At 36.9% G+C, this 20,279-nt stretch overlaps 1 long non-coding RNA gene across 1 annotated transcript; it reads right to left on the bottom strand.

Moving 5' to 3' along the window:
• Window positions 1–1,279: 1,279 nt before the first annotated feature.
• LOC138921641 (uncharacterized) lies at window positions 1,280–13,282 on the bottom strand. The gene is made up of 2 exons (XR_011434383.1): window positions 13,026–13,282; window positions 1,280–2,432 (listed from the first exon to the last, which is right to left on the bottom strand). It is a non-coding gene; the product is annotated as an uncharacterized lncRNA (long non-coding RNA).
• Between the last annotated feature and the right edge of the window lie 6,997 nt (window positions 13,283–20,279).

Below are 20,279 nucleotides of genomic sequence, written 5' to 3'. Positions count from 1 at the left end.
ATAGGCATCCTAATAGGTAGGAGGTGATACTTCATTGTAGTTTTAATTTGCATTTCCCTGATGAATAGTGATGATGAGCACCTTTTCATGCACCTGTTGGTCAACTGTATGTCTTTTTTGGAAAAATGTCTATTTAGGTCCTGTGCCCATTTTCAAAATTAGGTTTTTTGTTGTTGTTGTTATTAAGTTGTATGAGTTCCATGATGCAGAACAAAAATGTTCCTTCCAACCTTCTTTGTAACTTGCATTCTACAGAGAATGAATGTTTGTCTCTTTTGGCTTATGTTTTCATCCAGATGCCACTTACTTTTCTTTTTTTTTTTTTTTTAAAGATTTTATTTTTTCCTTTTTCTCCCCAAAGCCCCCCGGTACATAGTTGTGTATTCTTCATTGTGGGTTCTTCTAGTTGTGGCATGTGGGACGCTGCCTCAGCGTGGTCTGATGAGCAGTGCCATGTCCGCGCCCAGGATTCGAACTGACGAAACACTGGGCCGCCTGCAGCGGAGCGCGCGAACTTAACCACTCGGCCACGGGGCCAGCCCCGCCACTTACTTTTCAACTAATGTTCTTTGTATGTTCGAGGATCCAATTCAAGATGCCACAGTGCATTCAGTCGTCGTGGTCCTTAGTCTCCTCTAACAGCATATAGTTGAGTCTTGCTTTTGTGTCCAACCTGACCATTGAGGTGTTTACATCATTCACATCTAAAGTACTTGTCAACATAGTTAGATCAAAATCTACCTCTACCATCTGGCTAGCTGTTTTCTATTCTTTGCATTTATTTTTTTAACCTATTTTAAAATTTCTTCTGCCCTCTCTATTAATTGTATATTTTGTCGATTTCATTTTATCTTTCTTATTGATTTATCATTTATACACTTGTTTTACTTTTTTAGTGGTTGCCACAGGATAAAAATGTGCATGTGTAAATAATCTGAGTCCACTTTCAAATAGTATTATATTACTTTACATATATTATGTGCAGATTATAACTACTTTCTCAGTTCCTCTCCAGTCTTTTGTGACATTGCTGCCAGACATTTCACTTTTAAATACACCATAAACACACGTTATAGCTTTTATTGCTTTAATCAGTCAGTCGTCCTTAAAAGCACTGCAATAATAATAAAAACAGGAAATTCTATTTTTCCTTTATTTATTCCATTTTCAGCATTCTTCTTTTCTCTGTGTATTTTCAGAGTTCTGACCCATATCATACTCCTTCTGTCTGAAGAATTTCCTGTAACATTTCTTATAGAGTAGGTTTTCTGGTACTGAGTTTCTTTATGTTTTGTGTCTGAAAAAGTCTTTATTTCTCTTTTTTCTTTGGAGGGTTACTGTCACTAGCTATGAAATTCTGTTGTTTTGCTTTCAGCACTTCAAAGAACTCACTCTACTGTCTTCTTGCATTCACAGTTTCTTGCAAAGAGTCTGTTGAGACTCTTATCCTTTTTTTTCTTTTTTTAACATAACATGTATTTCCATCTCTGGCTACACTCAAAATTTTCTGTCTTTGGTTTCCAGCAGTTTGATTATTATATACCGAGGTTTGGTAATTTTTGTATTTCTCCTGCTTAATGTTCTCAGATTTCTTTCTACCTACGATTATGGTTTTAATTTCTACATTTTCATTTGATTTTCTTACAGTTCACATATGCTGTAATGACCTATCTGATCTCACACATTGTCTACTTTTTTCCACCCAAGTCTTTAACATATTAATCATAGTTATTTTATGCTTTTCTCATATTTCTAGCATATGTGCCATATTTGAGTCTAGCTCTCATAACTGCATTGTTTTTAAGATTACATTTATTCTTGACTTTTTTATACCTCATAATGTTTTGCTGAAAGTTGGATATGTTGTAAAGGAACTTGTATGGATATGTTGTAGGAACTTGCATGTGTGTGTGTGTGTACACCTTGATTTTGTCTCTGCAGTTAGGTTTTGTCTTATCTTTGCACTGCTGCTGAGAGAGAATCTGTTCTGTACATTTCTCTCCAGGTGTATTCCATTATTATTTTGATTTGATGATTTGATACTTGTTAGTGTGGTTTTGGGACTTGGGATGGGGGAAATTTTCTGACGTTCTGTTGGGCCTCAGGCTTAGGAAGTTACCATAAATGTGGGTTCCAAGGGCGTTGGGTCTTCACAGTGTTCTGACTCCTCCTTCAGATGTGAACCTGGGCCTAGAGTATATCTCTGACACCCCCCACACACGGTTGTATTTCTTCTTCCTTTGTTTCCCTTGCCAGGCAGCAATGGGTTCCTTTAGTGCCCTCAGGGCTCAGGTTTTGACGACCTTCTCCCTACAGGTCAGGGGAGATGATGGATGGCTCTGGATAGAGTCTTGGAGGCAAGTGCTGTTCCACTCCTTCAGCACCATGGAAACACCTTTCTGAGGATTCTCCGGCATCTTCCCTTTGAACACCTGGAGAGGGATGGGGAAGAAGGTGCTGAAAAAAATATCTGCAAGAGGGTATAAACCCTGCTAATTCTATGTCCCTGGTGGCTTTACACTTTCCTCTTAGTCCACGCTTGGCCTTTAGCAATTCATCGATAATTTCTAGCTGAATCTACATTTTGGTGTATATGTCACTCCTTGACATTCATCCCAGGTCAGCAAATGCCTGTCCCCAATTTTAAACTTCCCAATTTTAGCTTAGTTGCCCTGTGAACTCAGCTTTCTGACTGGTTTCATAGAAGACGTCTATTTGAAGTCTGTCCAGTTTTGTTCATGTTGTAAGTTTATAAGTAAACCTCTTTCCAGCCTCTGTGTCTCTGAGCTATAAACAGAAGCTGAATTATTATTTTTTATTATTTCCCTTTCTCCATTTTTTCTGATCTATTTTCCTACATTTTACTTCTCAATTACACAGTTTTCTTATGTCTTTTCCTATTTCCTATTCTCTGTCTTTTGCTATCTTTCTGAGAGAATTTTCCAACTTCATCTTCTACAACTTGTATTATCTTTTCATTTTGTAACTATAAATTTAATGCAAAAGAGCTGTTTTTGTTTATTTGCTTGTTTCCTGAATGCTCTTTGTTATAATACCTTCAGGATTCTCTCACAAGTTGCTCTTCCTGGATTTTCTTCTCCTTGCAGTTTCTGCTTCCTCCAAGATATTTTTAATCTATTTGTTTTAAATGCTTTCTTTTATATTAGATGGTTTCCCCTATTTTCTTATCCTCCTTTCCCAGCCACTCATGTTTAAGTGGGTGGAAACAATAAGCTGAAATTAGATGTTTCAGACCAACCCACTCATTGAGAACAAATAGAAAAGTTATACAAAACATGAAAATAAATTTGCTTGAAGCATTTACAACTTAAAACATAATCAAATTTAGTAGGTCAGGATTTGGGAAAGAACAAACATCCAGAAAAATGAGCCTCGTACTTTTGGCTGATTTTCCTTTGATGATATCTGACTATCTCAGAGGGTCATCTCACAACCTAAGAAGCTGAATTTTATTTTGATTGTTTTTCAAGGCTGGGGGGCGGTGGGCAGGAATTAGAGTACAGAGGATACTAAATAGATGAAAATTACGAGTAAATATAAATCTTAAATAGGTAGGTCCTGGCAGAGACTGCAGCTCAGATTTGAATCATTTCAGTCCATGAAATGAAACTGAGGTAATCCCAGTTTGCTATCACCTGGCCGAAGTAAAAAAAAAAAACCCTCCTTGGAGGAAAAGAACATCACCCTCATTTGCGTTCTAATTCTACACACAATTTTGCAAACATAATGACTCACATAAAATAGAGCACAACCTAGCATATATAGGAAAATAACATTAAAGGAAAGCAGTAGAAATAAATTACAGAAACATCCTCAGATAATCTCTATTTTACAGTTAACTGTAACAGTCTTTTAAGTAACTATGCTTACTATGTTCAAGGACATAAGAAAGAAAATGAGGGTCTGGGCAAAAAAACACTAGAAAAAACAATAAAATGGAAATTATAGACCTAAAAACGACAATACCCAATTGAGAACTAAATGAATGTACATCATAAGCAGAATAGATCACTGAAAGAAAAAAAAGTTAGTACACTACAAAATAGGTTGGAAAAAATATACAGAATAAAATATGAAAGAAGGGAGATAACGGAAAATAGAAAAGAGAAGGTAAGAGTCATAGAGAATACACTAGAAAAATTTAAATTATGTCTAGTTATAGAATCAGGAGAAAATGATAAATAAAATGGACAGGAGTAAAAACAAACAAAGACCATGAAGGGCAAATAGAAAGGACTAATATTTTGGTAGATTTAAACCCCAAAATATCAATAACTACATCAAAGTTAAATAAGCCCAATACTCCAATAAAAAAAAGGTTCAAATACCAGCAGGGTCACCCATGGTGGACAGGTTTCAGCAGAGCTTCTGGACTAAGACTAGGAAAAAGGACCTGGCGACCCATTTCCAAAAAAATTAGCCATGAACTGTAAGAATAGCAGCGGAGCGTTGTCTGATACAACTTGGAAAGGTGAGAGGATGGTGCAAAGGACCTGGCAGGTTCCACTCTGCTCTCCACAGGGGCGCTGGAGTCGGAATTGACTCAGTCGTACTAACAATAAACTGAGTTTGTTTATTTTTAAATTTTTATTGAGTTAATGATAGTTTACAACCTTGTGAAATTTCAGTTGTACATTATTGATTGTCAGTCGTGTTGCAGGTGTACCACTTCACCCTTTGTGCCCACCCCACCTTTCCCCTGGTAGCCACTAGTCTGTTCTCTTTGTCCACATTTTTAAATTCCTCATATGAGTGGAGTCATACAGGGATTGTCCTTCTCTATCTGGCTTATTTCACTTAACATAATTCCCTCAAGGTCCATCCATGTTGTTGCAAATAGGACAATTTTGTTCTTTTTATGGCTGAGTAGTATTCCATTATATATATAAACCACATCTTCTTTATACAATCATCTGTTGATGGGCACTTAGGTTGCTTCCATGTCTTGGCTATTGTAAATAATGCTGCAATGAACAGTGGGGTGCATGGGACTTTTGGAATTGCTGACTTCAAGCTCTTTGGATAGATACCCAGTAGTGGGATAGCTGGGTCATATGGTAGTTCTATTTTTAATTTTTTGAGGAATCTCCATACTGTTTTCCATAGTGGCTGCACCACTTTGCATTCCCACCAGCAGTGTATGAGGGTTCCTTTTTCTCCACAACCTCTCCAACATTTGTTACTATTAGTTTTAGATATTTTTGTCATTCTAATGGGTGTAAGGTGATGTCTTAGTGTAGTTTTGCTTTGCATTTCCCTGATGATCAGCGATGATGAGCATCTTTTCATGTGCCTATTGGCCATCCGTATATCTTCTTTGGAGAAATGTTGGTTCATGTCTCCTGCCCATTTTTTGACCGGGTTGTTTGATTTTTTGTTGCTGAGTTGTGTGAGTTTTTTATATATTATGGATGTTAAGCCTTCGTCAGATGTATGACTTGCAAATATTTTTTCCCAGTGAGTGGGTTGTTTTTTTTGTTTCAATCCTGTTTTCCTTTGCCTTTCTATTGTTTCCCTTGTCTGAGAAGACATGGTGTCCGAAAAGATCCTTTTAATACTGATGTCAAAGAGTGTACTGCCTACATTTTCTTCTAGAAGCCTTATGGTTTCAGGTCTCACCTTTAGGTCTTTGATCCATTTTGAGTTTATTTTGGTGAATGGTGAGAAAGAATGGTCATTTTCAACAAAGTGTGTTTTAAAGATTTTGATGTATTTTAGACCAGGAGGGTTTTCTCTATTTACTACATAATTTTACTCTTGTCTAGATGAAGTTTTCTTTATTTTTTTTAGCATTATCTTTCTTGTTTTTAAAATTAAAATCACAAAATAAGTTAACCTTGGCTTTAGCCACACTCATTACATATCTCCTTCTAAAGCAATGCTTATCAGCATACCTTTAAAGAATGTCAAAAGCAGAGAAACAGTTGATGGATTGAACAAAATACTGATGCAAGTATATGTGCATGAAAGAATATATCAAAAATTGTCTCTTGGATTTTCATTTCTTTAATCCTTAGTATTTTAATGTCAAATAAAATATTTATCTAGGTTAGCGGCTCCCAAGTTTTCTATTTGAATTTCTCCAATCTACAAAACAGAGTGAATACATTATCAGGAATAGTGACACTTTAGAAGTGGACCACTTCGAGTGAGTAGTACAACAAATTTTTTTTTTTTTTTTTTTAGCACCTGTCTGTATTTATCCAATTAAATGTCTCCACCTATAACATTGGTTTTTTTCCTGGGTGGAGTGATGGCCAAGAGTAGATCTTTTTCTATGAAAATTTTTTTTCTATCATTTTTTTTTGAATTAATATTCCTAAATTTTATTTTTTTATTTATTTTTTAATTCTTTTCAGATGTACGTATTTCGAATTCTGTGTACACAAATTTTATTCTTATTCTATATTATATTAATATTCATTGCAGCCTAAAATTACATTTCCATATTTTTCTAATATAATTGGTTCTCCACAATACTATGTCACATCATTGTATTGTTTCTAGATTCTAATACCCCAGAATACAAAATTCAGGGAAAGCGCTTGCTTCAGAGGTTATAACAGTACATATGAGAGAGTGAAGCATTGACTGCATTAACCAAACTGACTTCTGGGGCTTATGTTTTCAGTCAATCCAGAAGCACTTGGAGAATTTTGGTATGGTGAGCCTGTATCTTCTATAAAGACAGACGTCTTTAATTGTAGCAATTTAGCATTCGAGAGGGAGAGTCAGAGAAAGAGGGAGTACAAGAGAGAAGAATTGTGGTAGATCAGATTCTGACAAAAAAATGGCTCAAAATATGAAATTCAAAATGTCTTTGATAGTTTAAAGTTAAACCAACACAGAGATGCAACAAACTTGCCTTTGTAAGAAAACGCTTTGCTGTAAAACAATGGCCTAAGTGTTTAATTAATAACTAAGTGTTTAATAACTAAGTGTTTAACGGCCACGTGGGAATGAAGGTCAGACAAGATTCTGACTGTCTGGATATCATTCTCCATTTGACGTTTGTCTGCCAGAGCTTTTCCTAATCTTGAGGAGGCACTGAAACCTACATAGGAGACATTTGTTGGAGTGACCACACTTACTGAAACAAGAGAACCAAATTCCCGGAATTTCAATGCTCAATAATCTGTTCCTTCAACCAGTAATTTCAAACTGTAATATCTTATTTGTAAAAATGGTAAAGAATACTAAGATCAAAGACAATGGATGATAAAAGCATGAAACGTATTTACTTTTTGGATAAAAGGTTTAACTTCCAAACTTTTGACGTTTTCTTTTAGAACAGACTGTTTTCTCTAGGCTCTTGGCTTCCTGCGGTTCCAACCTTCCTTTTACACACACACACACACACACACACACACACACACATTCTGGTAATCATTTATAACAATTTGTAGGATAAGAAATCATTTTCTCTCCATTAAAAAACGTTTATGTCCTCTTGTGTACACATGATTTCCACTATAGTGTTAACCTAGCAAGCAATGAGAAGCTCAGTCACCTGATATTGGACGTGTCATGAGAGAAAACACAAGGGCAGAAATATGAGAGAATTGGTGACATTTTCCTCATCTATTCTGGACATATGACGTGAAACAGTCATTTTCCTCCAAAATTATTTTATACTATAAATCTGTTTTTGGAAGGTATTGATACCAACAGTGATTTTGAACTGTGGGTTTAGACAGGGCTGAAAGGATCGCCAGGACCACTACTTCGCACACTGAGCACTTGATACTCGGTCCTCGACTGAATCCGCAAGGGTTAATATCAATACTTCCTGTTATTTACAACTTTCCTAAAATCTTTGTCAAAAAAGAATAACACCTTTCCTCACAGCTTTCTGGCACAGTTTTCTAAGTATTTGCTGTGACTCCAGGAATCCTCACTTTAATTTCCAATTCTCAAAATATATAGAATAACTGAGTATAAAAACTGTTGACATATCCAAATAATTTAAGTTATTTTGGTAAAGTAATAGAAGGATTCACAATTCTTATCAGAGTGACAGAAACTGACATTAAAAAAATGAAAGGCCAAGACCAGCCCTGTGGCCTAGGGTTGAGTTTGGGGTGCTCCACTTCAGAGCTTGGGTTCGGTCCCTGGGTGTGGACCTACACCACTCACTGGCAGCCATGCTGTGGTGGTGACCCACATACAAAATAGAGGAAGACTGGCACAGATGTTAGCTCAGGGCGAATCTTCCTGAGGAAAAACTAAAATTGAAGGCCAATTGTTTTAGGTAGATTGCAGATACTTTGCAAAATTAATGTTATTTCCTCAGCAGAGAGAGTCCCTAGCATGGATAGCACTTTGCACAGTAACTCAAATGTAATAAATTCTGACTAAATATAATTAATGTATGGAAAATGGGACATTTGAAATTTAATTACTTAAATATTGGACTTTGATTGTATTTCCATAATATACGAGTCAACTAGAAAGAACTGCTTTGAATTATTTCCAGAAAATCTTGTCAAAAGCTCTCTCAACATATATATTAAAAATTTTGTTCTAATATTCTAATAATCAAAACTTTTATTAATCAAATACTTGTGCTTATATAAGAGACAATATCTTGTTATTTAGATCATTCATGACTATTATAACATTTTTGCCAATAAACGACTAAAGAGATCTATTTTGGCATGCTGAATAGCTTTATACATGTCACATTTTTGGCTCTATAATAATCTATAGAAAATACATCAAGTAAAACGTATTGATCACACTAGAAAATAGAGTGAATAGTTTCTATTATAGTTACAGAATTCAAATAGTCAATGATTTTATGAAAGAAATCTTAATATATATTTTATGTAAGGAAAAGATTGTTTTAATTAATTTAGTATAAATGAGACATTTATATTTGGGCACATTCTGCAGGTTACATAATTTTCAGGTTGAATTCTAGTTTTCCCAGAATCTCTTGGGAAAAATGCTTTGTTTCACGATTGGGAAATGCTTTAGTATGCTTCATGCTGACTTCACTCTTGGGGCCTAATTTAACAGAAGTGGTAGATGCATAAGCAACACTTTTTTAACTCTATGTTACAACTTGTTTTTCTTTTAATTGTGATTATTTTAATACTATGAGAATTGCTCATTTAGTCTTTAATTTGATGTTCACATATTGAAAGTCGTAAGGTCAAACACTGTCTTTTTTCATTTCAGCTCTTTTCTGATTTCCTAAATAAAAAGTATCTGTAATTATACTCTTCCTTTTGTAGTCACAATGATATCCTAAAGAATATTAAGTAAAGAAAAGAATTGGCCAAGTAATTGAAATAAAACAAGTAAGCTATGTTAAGTCAACTCACTGTTTTTACTATCTATATTGCTGTAAGTATCTCCTGGCTTGGTTACTATTTTTATGGAAAGCAAAGCAAAACCAGAATGGTTAAGATGAAAATGATAGAGAATATCAAGTGTCGACAAAGATATAGACAAATCTTAATATTTGTACACCACTAACGACATTGTGAGTTCATGCATCCATTTTAAATTCTTTTTAGTGTGTCAAAGAATGGAAATACATGTTTTGTGCATCATTTCCACATATAAGCTTTCCAAATATAAGCATGCATAAGCTTCACAAAAGACAAGTATAAGAATGTTCATAGCTGCAAGATATTTAATATTCTCAAACTGGAAAACAATTACTGCCATAAAATGAATAAATAATTTGTGCTATGTTCATTCAATGGAGCACTATACAGCAGTGAAAATGAATAAATTACAAGTATACACAATGACACAGATGAGTCACAAAAATAAAATACTGAGTGAAAGAAATAAGATCCTCCAAAGTACACGTGGCATTATTTCAACTATATAAAATTCAAAGCCAGACAAAGCTAATCCATGAAGTTAGAAGTTGGGTCATGGTCACCACGAGGTTGGTGAGCACCTGGACAGGAGCAGTCTGGGCTGAAGGAGAAATTTTGTTTCTAGCCTGGGTGCTGACCCCACAGGGGTGCTCCTGGTACAACAATTCATCAAACTGCATATTTATTATTTGTGCACCTTAGTTTACATATATTGCACTTAGTCAAAGTTTTATATAAAAAGAGGCAATTAAATGAGCCTCATCATAATGAAACATATATGCAGCACCCTAAAATAATATAAAAATAGTTATTAAAATTTGCCAAAATATATGCATAGTTATGGGTATATTAATATACGCCCATAAAATACCCTACAGCCTAATAAAGACTGAGATTATTCCACAATTGTTTTTCCACAGAAGACATCACCTTGCAATTTGGATCAATCATGAATATTATAATTTCTTCTGCCAATAAATAACAGAAGTTTTCCATTATAATCCATTGACACACACATTTAATTACACTGGCACAATGAAGATTATATTGGATCATAAGTCATTTTCTTCAAAATTTTTGCTTGAATAAAAGAAGTTATAGGAAATACAGCATTTCTCAAACTGAGTAACATACTTTTCCAGAATAAATACCAGTAAATATTACTTTTATATAACTAGGGTCAGAATTGACTCTCTTTGTAAAATCCTTTTGAGGATTAACAATAGTTAATGGAAAGAAGCATGAATTTGAGAATATTTTACACTATGGACAAAATTTACTGATTTACAAATATTTATTGTACGAGAAATTTAAGTGCCTTCATGGTAAAGAGGCACCTAGTGACCCAGCGATGCTCATCCTTGAACACCTAGGTTATACTTCCTTGAAGAGGAATAAGGAATACACACACTGAAAATGTCTGTGCAAAAAAAGAAAAAATCACTAGGCAATGTTTTGTGATTAAAAAAAAAAAACCATCCAACAAAACCCCCAACTCTTGGCATAAAGAATCTAGAAATTTCAGATTAAGTTCTAGCTCTACTTATAGAACTTAGATAGAACTTACATGTCATAACTAGCTATTTGTTCATTAGTGCACACATGTATGAGCACACAGCATTCAGAAGAATGCCCAGTCTCATAGTGCATGCTAAGCATTTCTAGGTCTGAGAATTTAAAAGAGAATTACTATTCATTTCCTTTTTCATAGACTCATGGACATGGAAATAAATGATTAAATGCAGTGTGAAAACAGAGGAGGGTACGCAGAGAGATCTGCAGGGACAGACATGAGAGAACAGCAATACGAGACGGCCAAAGCCCAGATGTGGTTCTTTAGTCCTTCTGACTCACTCTAGGCTTTAAACAACAGGCTGCTGGAAATATTCTTAAGGAAGAAGCTGATCTTGTCTGTACTACATCCAAAGATTGTTCATACCGCTTTCAAATAGTCCTGATGTATAGACTTGGGCAGATTATGGCTTATGCTTTAAAAGGACTGAATAGATAGACTGTTCTAAAATTAACCAATGAACAGAATATTTGCTTCCCAAAACTCATTTTGGAATTACATCTGCAAATAAACAAATTTAAAACATTGGTTTTACAAATTTTAAGCAAATAAATGAAAAAGTCTCAATTAAAACCCAACCTGTGTGTATGTGAGTGTGTTTACTTTTTTTAGTTAAATTGCATCCTTTCAACAAATTTTAAGTAACTGGCAGAATCTTTTTCAAACACTCATCTCCAAATTTCAAACCAGGATAAAATATCTATCTGATTTCTGAGATATACATCAGAGATCAGTCACCATCTTTATAAGTTACGATTCATTGACTGACTTTTCTGTTTCCAATCCCATCAAGAAGTACAATATCTAGTTGTCCCATAGCTGACCAGTGTCCATCAGCAAATGAAACTGTTAGCATAACTGGAACGAGAAGCTACAATACAGCGAATGCGCCCTGGAAACAAGATTTCAAGAGTCCCTTTTTCATGCTGTTTATTCTTTGCCGTCTTCCTCTCTGCTCTCTTCCACTCCTATTCCTTTCTTACAATATTGAGACATCCACAGACCACCATTTCAAGAAGGGAGAATTCAGTCGTGTACCATGTTTGCACAAAGCTTTAATGTGATCGCCCACGATTCCGGAGGCAAACATAAGAACAGTGAATGGCACACAAAGTCTGTAGGCACGTCATCTGTGGCTACAGATGGAAAACAGCCTGCACAAACAGGAGGTATTGCTAACCAGGTGGAGTTCCAGTTTCAATATGTTAGAACAAATCTTTGGGTGACAAACACAGAGACATTAGCAACTGGGCAATGTTGAAGAAGCATCAGGAGAAAGCACTCAAGCCCAGTCCTAGAGATAGTTCACAAAAATCCAAGAATTACTGGAGGAATGGTAGAGTCTCTGAGCCCCGTGTGTGTTCTGACCTCGTTTCCTCAGTCGGCTCTGTCACAGTGCACATGCTGCCAACAGCCCTGCGCTTGCCTTTGGGTTACCTGCTGGACCAGTGATTCACAGGCACAAAATGCAGTCTAACTGAGCTGGATGCTCGCAACCGCTGGAGAATGTGGGATCAGGAAACGTTCCTATTTATGCCTGTTCTTATATCTCATTAGCCTTTATTTTCTTGCAACAGCATTCTGACTCTTGCACACTCAAGGCCGTGATGGGCAGTTTGGGAAAGGAGCGATTTTCCTGTGATTGTTCTCCTTTCTCCAGCATTTCTCACCTAAGTGACCAGTCCTCCCTGGCGCTCTTCGATAATAAAGCCACTCAGTTGCGGCCTGATCTCCACCATGGCTGCTTAACACACTGCCTGATCCCGTTTTTGAGGCGTTCCCCGCCCCCAGAGCCCAACGCACAGCGTTCCGAAGAACACCCGGTGTCAGCTCTCACCTGCCCGACCACTTCCCTCCTTGGTGACTCACTGGGCAGGAAAGGGAGATGTGTGCGGGGGTGTGGAGTTTTCCCCTCCCATGAAAATATTTCTGGCTGCTGGCAAAATTAGAAAAACAGCTTCAAGGATAAAATAGTTTTACTTTATTTAACGCTACCAGTAGGGGAAATTTTTAACATCAACACCCAACAAGCCTGGCCCTTTGGGCTTCAGAAATCAACCCCCCCTCCTTATATAATACACACAGCACTTTACCTCCGAAAACGGTTTCTGACGATGACCCGGATATCAAAATTAGGAAACAGCCAGAAAGCATTTCCTTTCTTTTATGTTTCCTGCCAGTTGCCCTCCCTGAGTCTTTTCATTTATCCTGGCAGAGGTTTGTCTCTTTGCCTTTAAAAGTTAAATCCACCTTCATCGCACAATGTGGAAAGAAGCGAAATTAAACGGCAGTGTGTTCCAGAGGAGAAAATCGACTTTATTCATCTCTCGGCCCTCCTTTAACTCACACTGACCTAATTACAGCCGCCCCGGGAGAGCGCGCGAGCCGAGGACCGCTCCTGCCCCCGCGCGGCCACCGCCCTGCACTGCGGCCCACGCCTCCACCTTTTCCCTTTATTTTCCAGATGTCTTGCACCCGCGTGCAAATGACCTTCTCTAGTCTCTGCGTGAACACTGAGAATATGCATCACACACGGCTCTGTTCCTTCGGAGAATTAAAATGTAATGGTCTTCTAAAGAAACTCTATTTAGAGAAGGTTGAATTAATGGCTTTTAAGATGAACGACAGCTTGAAAACTATATTAAGACTCTATGACATTTCATAAAAGTTAAAGTGAAAATGATAATGCAAATATTCATAGCCATTAAAGCGATCTTTTAAATATTATGGATGGAATTTAAAATTTAGGGAGGTTAGCACGTCCCCCGCTAAATCAATTTTCCGTCCTTGCAGCAACTGCATGATTTAGCTGGCTGAACGATTTCTTCAGTGCAGCCACTGGCTTGTTTATTTGTTTGCTTTCAGGAGTGGTGGTGGACATTTAAGAATGCTTCGTTCTCTTTTTCTGGCTTCATTAACGAGTTATTGATCAGTTACTTGAAAGAAAAACTTGGATGAAAAATGTAGTCGGCCTTAAATCACCAATGCTAATTAGAACCAGGAGAAGGAAGGAAAATGAAAGGTACTCACAATGCCCACTTCTCAGGGTAGCGACCTCCCCCTCCGCCAGAGCATTAAGGCAGCAGCCACGGCTCAGCCTGGCATTCCTGCCCACCTCACAGAGCAGGGAAACGCCAGCGCAGGAGTCCCTGCGGATAGAAAAGGAAGGAATCTGCTGTGCACAGAGTGGGCAATCAATTCTGGAATCATTAGGGTAAGTAATGGTCAGGGTCACGTTTACACTCTTTTCAACAAAGCATTCAAAGTGGTGTGACAATTTTCAGTGGTAGAATGTATTAGGATGCTCTTCAACGTGGTGGCTCCAGATTGCTTATCATATTAAATCTAAAGAGAAAATTCGTAAAGCATTTTTATCATTATCCATAGGGGCTAAGTACCTACTGCTTTCAAGATCTTGTTTAGAATTCATGGTGATATAAGAGAGAATCTATATAATTTATGGCTTAACCAGACCTGTTTTATTTTATGAAAACATGTGTGTGTTAAAATTGATATTGCCATTTATTCATCAAATGTTTATTGGCACATGAACTATGAGCCAGTCCCTGTGATAGTCACAAGGTTTACACATTACAAGCAAAAACCAACATGGCTGGGCTCTCTTGGAGGTTAATACGATTTTTCCTCTAGTCTTTATACCCTGTACACTAAAATAAGAGATGATGTGTGTGTATTGTGTAGTATCTAAAAATCAGCCCACTTTTTTCAATTCTGCTGCCCGGTCCTAAGTCCACCTCTCTATTTTTAGCCTAGATTATCTCAGTGGATTCCTAACAGGTCTACCTATGTTCAGTTTCTGTTTGTGTCCCCCCCGCCCCCCCAAATTCATACATTGAAATCCTCTTGTGATGGTATTGGGAGGTGGGACCTTTGGGAAGTGATTCCATCATGAGGGTAGAGCCCCCATGAATAAGATTAGTGCCCTATGAAAGAGACCCTAAAGAGCTCTCTCACCCTCCTTTTACCATGTGAGGACACAATGCAATCTGGACAGTCTGCAACCCAGAGAGGGCCCTCACAGAAGCCCACCATGCTGACACACTGATTCTGGACTTCCAGCATCTAGAACTGTGAATAATAATTTTTGTCTTTTATAAGCCGCCTAGTCCATGGTACTTTGTAATAGCGGTCTGAACAGACTAAGACAGAGAGCTTTTTCACAGTTTGGATTAAAGGAATGAGACTGGTAGCTATCTGGGGAAAAGCATTGCAGACATAGGGAACTGCCAGTGTGGGCCTGGAAATTGGACCCTGGTCGGTGTGGTTGATAGGGGCTGAGGAGGCCAGTGAGGCTGGAAAGGAGTGAGAAAGAGAGAAAGTAGTAGAAGTTGAAGCAAGAGCATTAACATGCTGCATATTGTGTAACCTTTTGTTGGCTTTTATAAAAACACCTGCTTATACTCTTAGGGAATTAGAATGCCTTTGGAAGATTTTGAGCAGGGGGGGTGACATTATCCTGATAAAACAAAATCACTGAGGCTACTGTGTTAAGAATTGACTTTTTGTGGACAAAAATTTGGAAGCTACTGGGGAAATACAGGTAGGGTATAATAACGGCTTGGACTGAGGTGGTATCATGAAAAGCAGTTGGATTATAGGAATATTTGATGATCCATCAGTATTTCCTGAAGAAATGTATTTGGAAGTAGAAAGACAGAAGTGAAGGAAGTACCTCCAAGAGTTTTGATATTTAAAACTGGAAGGAAGGAGCTGCCCTTAGCAGTAAAGGGGAATACTGAGGGAGGAGCAAGTTTCTGAGCACAGATCAGGGCATTTTAAGTTTGAGATGTCTATTTGACATACAGATGGAGATGGGCTGGCAGTTGTCTATCTGTGTGTTTAAATTAGGGAGAGAGATCTGGAGATGTATCTGGACTTTTCAGAACACAAATGGGTATTTCAGTCTATGAGACCATATGAAGTTACCAAGAGAGAATACAGATAGCAAAGAGTAGAGTTTTAAAGACTGTCTCAATACTGGAATATTCTATCACTACTAAATCAAGAAGAAAAGGGGAAACCTATGAAGGAGATTAAAAGGTTTGGCCACTGAGATGGTCAAAAAACCAAGAGAGTTTAGTTTTGGGAGTCCAGTGAAAAGTTCTTAGAAGAGGAAGAAGCAATCAACATGTCAGTGTTGCTTATAAGTCAAGTAAGGTGAACATGAAGAACTGACCACTGGATTTGTCAACGTGGAGATTATTAACGACCTTGACAAGAGCAGTACTGGTAGATTATGAGGAAGAGAGTATGAGTGGAGAGGATTCAAGAGAGAACAGGAGGAGGAGAGGAAGGGAAGAAAGTAAATATACAGTGTAAACAAATATACCAGGATAGAGAGGTCAAGATTATGTGTTCATATCATTGCAAGCATTTAACAAATCAGTCATGATTACTATGAACCTCCAAAGCATAAGTAATTCTTGAGCCTCTTCAGGTGAAGCAGATAATGAATTAACAGAATCTGAAGTGATGAAACATGTCTACCTAAGAAAATACTTGTATCGTTAATATTAATGTTCTTTATATTCTTCCAACTGCAGAATTAGACACAGCTTAGGGGCTGGCTTGATGGTATGGTGGTTAACTTTGCACACTCTGCTTTGGCAGCCCGAGGTTCGTGGGTTTGGATCCCAGGTGCAGACCTACACACTGCTTGCCAAGCCATGCTGTGGCAGCATCCCACATACACAATAGAGGAAGACGGGCACAGATGTCAGCTCAGGGCCAATTTTGCGCAAGCAAAAATAGGAAGATTGGCAACACATGTTAGCTCAGGGCCAATCTTCCTCACACACACACACTCAAATTAGACATAGCTCAGTTAGAGATTTTCACAAGTTACTGTTTGTACAGGAATCACCACTTAATGGACCATATACACAAAAGAGCCATGTAACTTGCAAGGTAATTACTATTAAAGTGAGAAAAATATACAATGTACGTATTCCTTTTAAAGAAAACAATTGAGTTCCAAAAATAATTTAATACAAATGACTTAATTTTCTTTCATTTGATCAATTGATAGAGATTTAATAAAATTTAGTGTTAAAAGACAGCATAATGCAAAACAAAGAAATTTAGACCTTGATTTATCATTTACCTGGGATCAGTATCCTTAAAGGTCTCTGTCTTCAGTGTTTACACTGAACAGAATAGGACATAAGTCCTAACTAAAGGGAGGACAGTATTAGGCAGGAAAAACAAATATGCAATTTTAGAAGCAAATTGCAAAATACAAACATAAATAATAAAGGCACAAATATTAAGGCCAAAAGAGTAAAGGCAGAAATAATCAATAAACTCAGAGGGCCCCCTGAACGAATAGCAGGGCCCCAAGAGCTGCATCTGTCTCCCCCAGTGTGGAAGAGCCCTCCATGTACTCCAAATAAGTTTGCTAGAAACATTTCATGATCTTAATGTGAAATATCATTTAGATTTGGCCACTTTACAGACTTCTACTTTAAGTTAATTCCGTTTTAGAGCATGAATTGGAGTCTAGCAAAGGGAAATGAGTATTTCACATGAATATCTTAATCCTCAAAAGCAAGAAACCTTTCCGCTGAAGAAGGCAGAGCATTTGAGGACATGACTTTCCTGGTCTTTGGCCTATAAATATATTAGATCCTCTTTTAAATCCTCCTTTCACTTAGTCTTAAAGTCTTTGAAGCCGGGATTTACTATTTTACCTGAATGGAAAAAAACATACGTCCACCTTAAGGTTTTTATGAGTTATAAATAGACTCTGTTGAAATCACATTTAAACAATAGCACAGAGGCTTGGCAGGATGGACTCACACATGCACACACACACACTGAAAAAAGAAATAAAATAGAACTTACATTTGTTTATTATTAAACATTTATTAGTATATTTGTGGGAGTAAAATATATTCATAAGCTGTTTTAAATATTTAATGCAAAAGATTTTACTGCCAAATAAATTCATTAAAGACTAATCTTATATTGATATTTTTTTCTTTAATAAATATGCCAGGTTTAATTATCCTACTCTAAATAGTATAAAAGGTAGTGAACAGTAAATCCACTGTAATGTTATTTTTATGTTGTCTTACCTTCATTGATATCAGTTTAATTAAAGTATGCCTTGGCAAGGACCAAAATGACTTGTTTAAAACAAAGCATTTCTTAGTCATTGCCAAACCTAAAAATTAAGCACTCCCAAATGACCCTTTCTTTAATGTTTCCTACAAAACTATTCCATGGAAATACATTTGTAAAAACCATAAGTAGCGCATTTTGTTGTTTTTATCCAACAAAGAGAAAATTAAAATCATCATTTCAGAAAAATACTCTGTTTTTAGATGGACAAACAATAAAGTTCTAAATGGATGTCTAAAGAAATTTTATTTTCCACAATTCTGTTTAGGCTTCATATATGAATAAACTTTCCTTCAACTGCCAGATTTGCATTCACTTGTCTCCTGTTTGATTTGCTTTTAACGTAGACAGGTGAGACTCGCACTCCTTGCAGGTGAGGCACATACATATCTGTATATTTATACACACACATACATGTTTTATTCCTTGTTTATAGTTGGGTCCCTGAAACCTAGTGAACAATAGATATTTCTTGAATATATGTATGTTTGAGCAGCTAAATCGTGTAGAAAATGAATGAATGAATGAAATAGCACTTCTGTCATTTTAAAGTTGAAGACATTCGGCCTTGGAAATGTTAAGTAACTTGTTTAAACAATTATTAATGGAAATACTGAAGATCTTGATGCCAAGCTGAGAACTCTTCACCATATTATCTTCTCTTAGTATCAATAGAAATACAATGGAAGCAAGAGCAGGGGTGGCCTTGTTGGGGTGACCATCGCTATAGAAAGACAGGAGAGCTGTGAGTTGTATCCTACTATCTGCTTGGACACTGACTAAAATGGGCTAGACAACAGGCAGGTCCTGAGTGAAGGGATTACAAGCTGGATTAATATGGTCGATGAAGAGACCAGGAGAAAGAAAATAGTATTTTAAATACCTCATAAGAGAAATCTATAAAACCTGGGCTCTAAATGGAACAAGGAGATAAGAGTGCTGAGAACTGAAGGAAACCCAAACAGTTGTTTGTCTGGGGATCTACAGAATAATGTCTTCATTTTGATTAAGGAGGAAAATGGTGACACATTGAGGAAAGTATGATCATTTCAAGTTTCAGAATTCTGTGTTGTGAAGAGAGTAAAGATAACAAAATAAACAACTTGTAGGAATAAATGAGAAAGTACAAAATTAAAAAAAAATTGAAAATGGTTAAGTCTGGTAATGAAGCACTGATCTTTATCCACATGGAAGAAATCTTTTTTTTTTTTATTGAGTTGATAGGTTACAATCTTGTGAAATTTCAGTTGTACATTAATGTTTGTCATTCGTGTTGTAGGTGCACCACTTCACCCTTTGTGCCCACCCCCCACCCCACTTTCCCCTGGTATCCACTAAACTGTTCTTAGTCCATAATTTTAAATTCCTCATATGAGTGGAGTCATACACAGATTATCCTTCTCTTGCTGGCTTATTTCACTTAACATAATTCTCTCAAGGTCCATCCATGTTACTGCAAATGGAATGATTTTGTTCTGTTTTGCAGCTGAGTAGTATTCCATTGTATATATGTACCACATCTTCTTTATCCATTCGTCTGTTGATGGGCACTTAGGTTGCTTCCATGTCTTGGCTATTGTAAATAATGCTGCAATAAACATTGGGGTGCATGGGACTTTTGGGATTGCTGACTTCAGGCTCTTTGGATAGATACCCAGTAGTGGGATGGCTGGATCGTATGGTAGTTCTATTTTTAATTTTTTGAGGAATCTCCATACTGTTTTCCACAGTGGCTGCACCACTTTGCATTCCCACCAGCAGTGTATGAGGGTTCCTTTTTCTCCACAACCTCTCCAACATTTGTTGCTATTAGTTTTAGATATTTTTGTCATTCTAACAGGTGTAAGGTGATATCTTAGTGTAGTTTTGCTTTGCATTTCCCTGATGATCAGCGATGATGAGCATCTTTTCATGTGCCTATTGGCCATCAGTATATCTTCTTTGCAGAAATGTCTGTTCATGTCTCCAGCCCATTTTTTGATTGGGTTGTTTGATGTTTTGTTGTTGAGTTGCGAGAGTTCTTTATATATTATGGATATTAAGCCTTTGTCAGATATATGACTTGCAAATATTTTTTCCCAGTTAGTGGGTTGTTTTTTTGTTTCAATCCTGTTTTCATTTGCCTTGAAGAAGCTCTTTAGTCTGATGAAGTCACATGGAAGAAATCTTTGAAGAACTCAAGTGGATGCATGAAATGGTGCTGT

This window comes from Equus caballus, chromosome 31 (assembly GCF_041296265.1).
Source record: "Equus caballus isolate H_3958 breed thoroughbred chromosome 31, TB-T2T, whole genome shotgun sequence".
NCBI classification, from domain to species: domain Eukaryota; kingdom Metazoa; phylum Chordata; class Mammalia; order Perissodactyla; family Equidae; genus Equus; species Equus caballus.
This window is presented reverse-complemented; position numbering and strand designations above follow the sequence as displayed.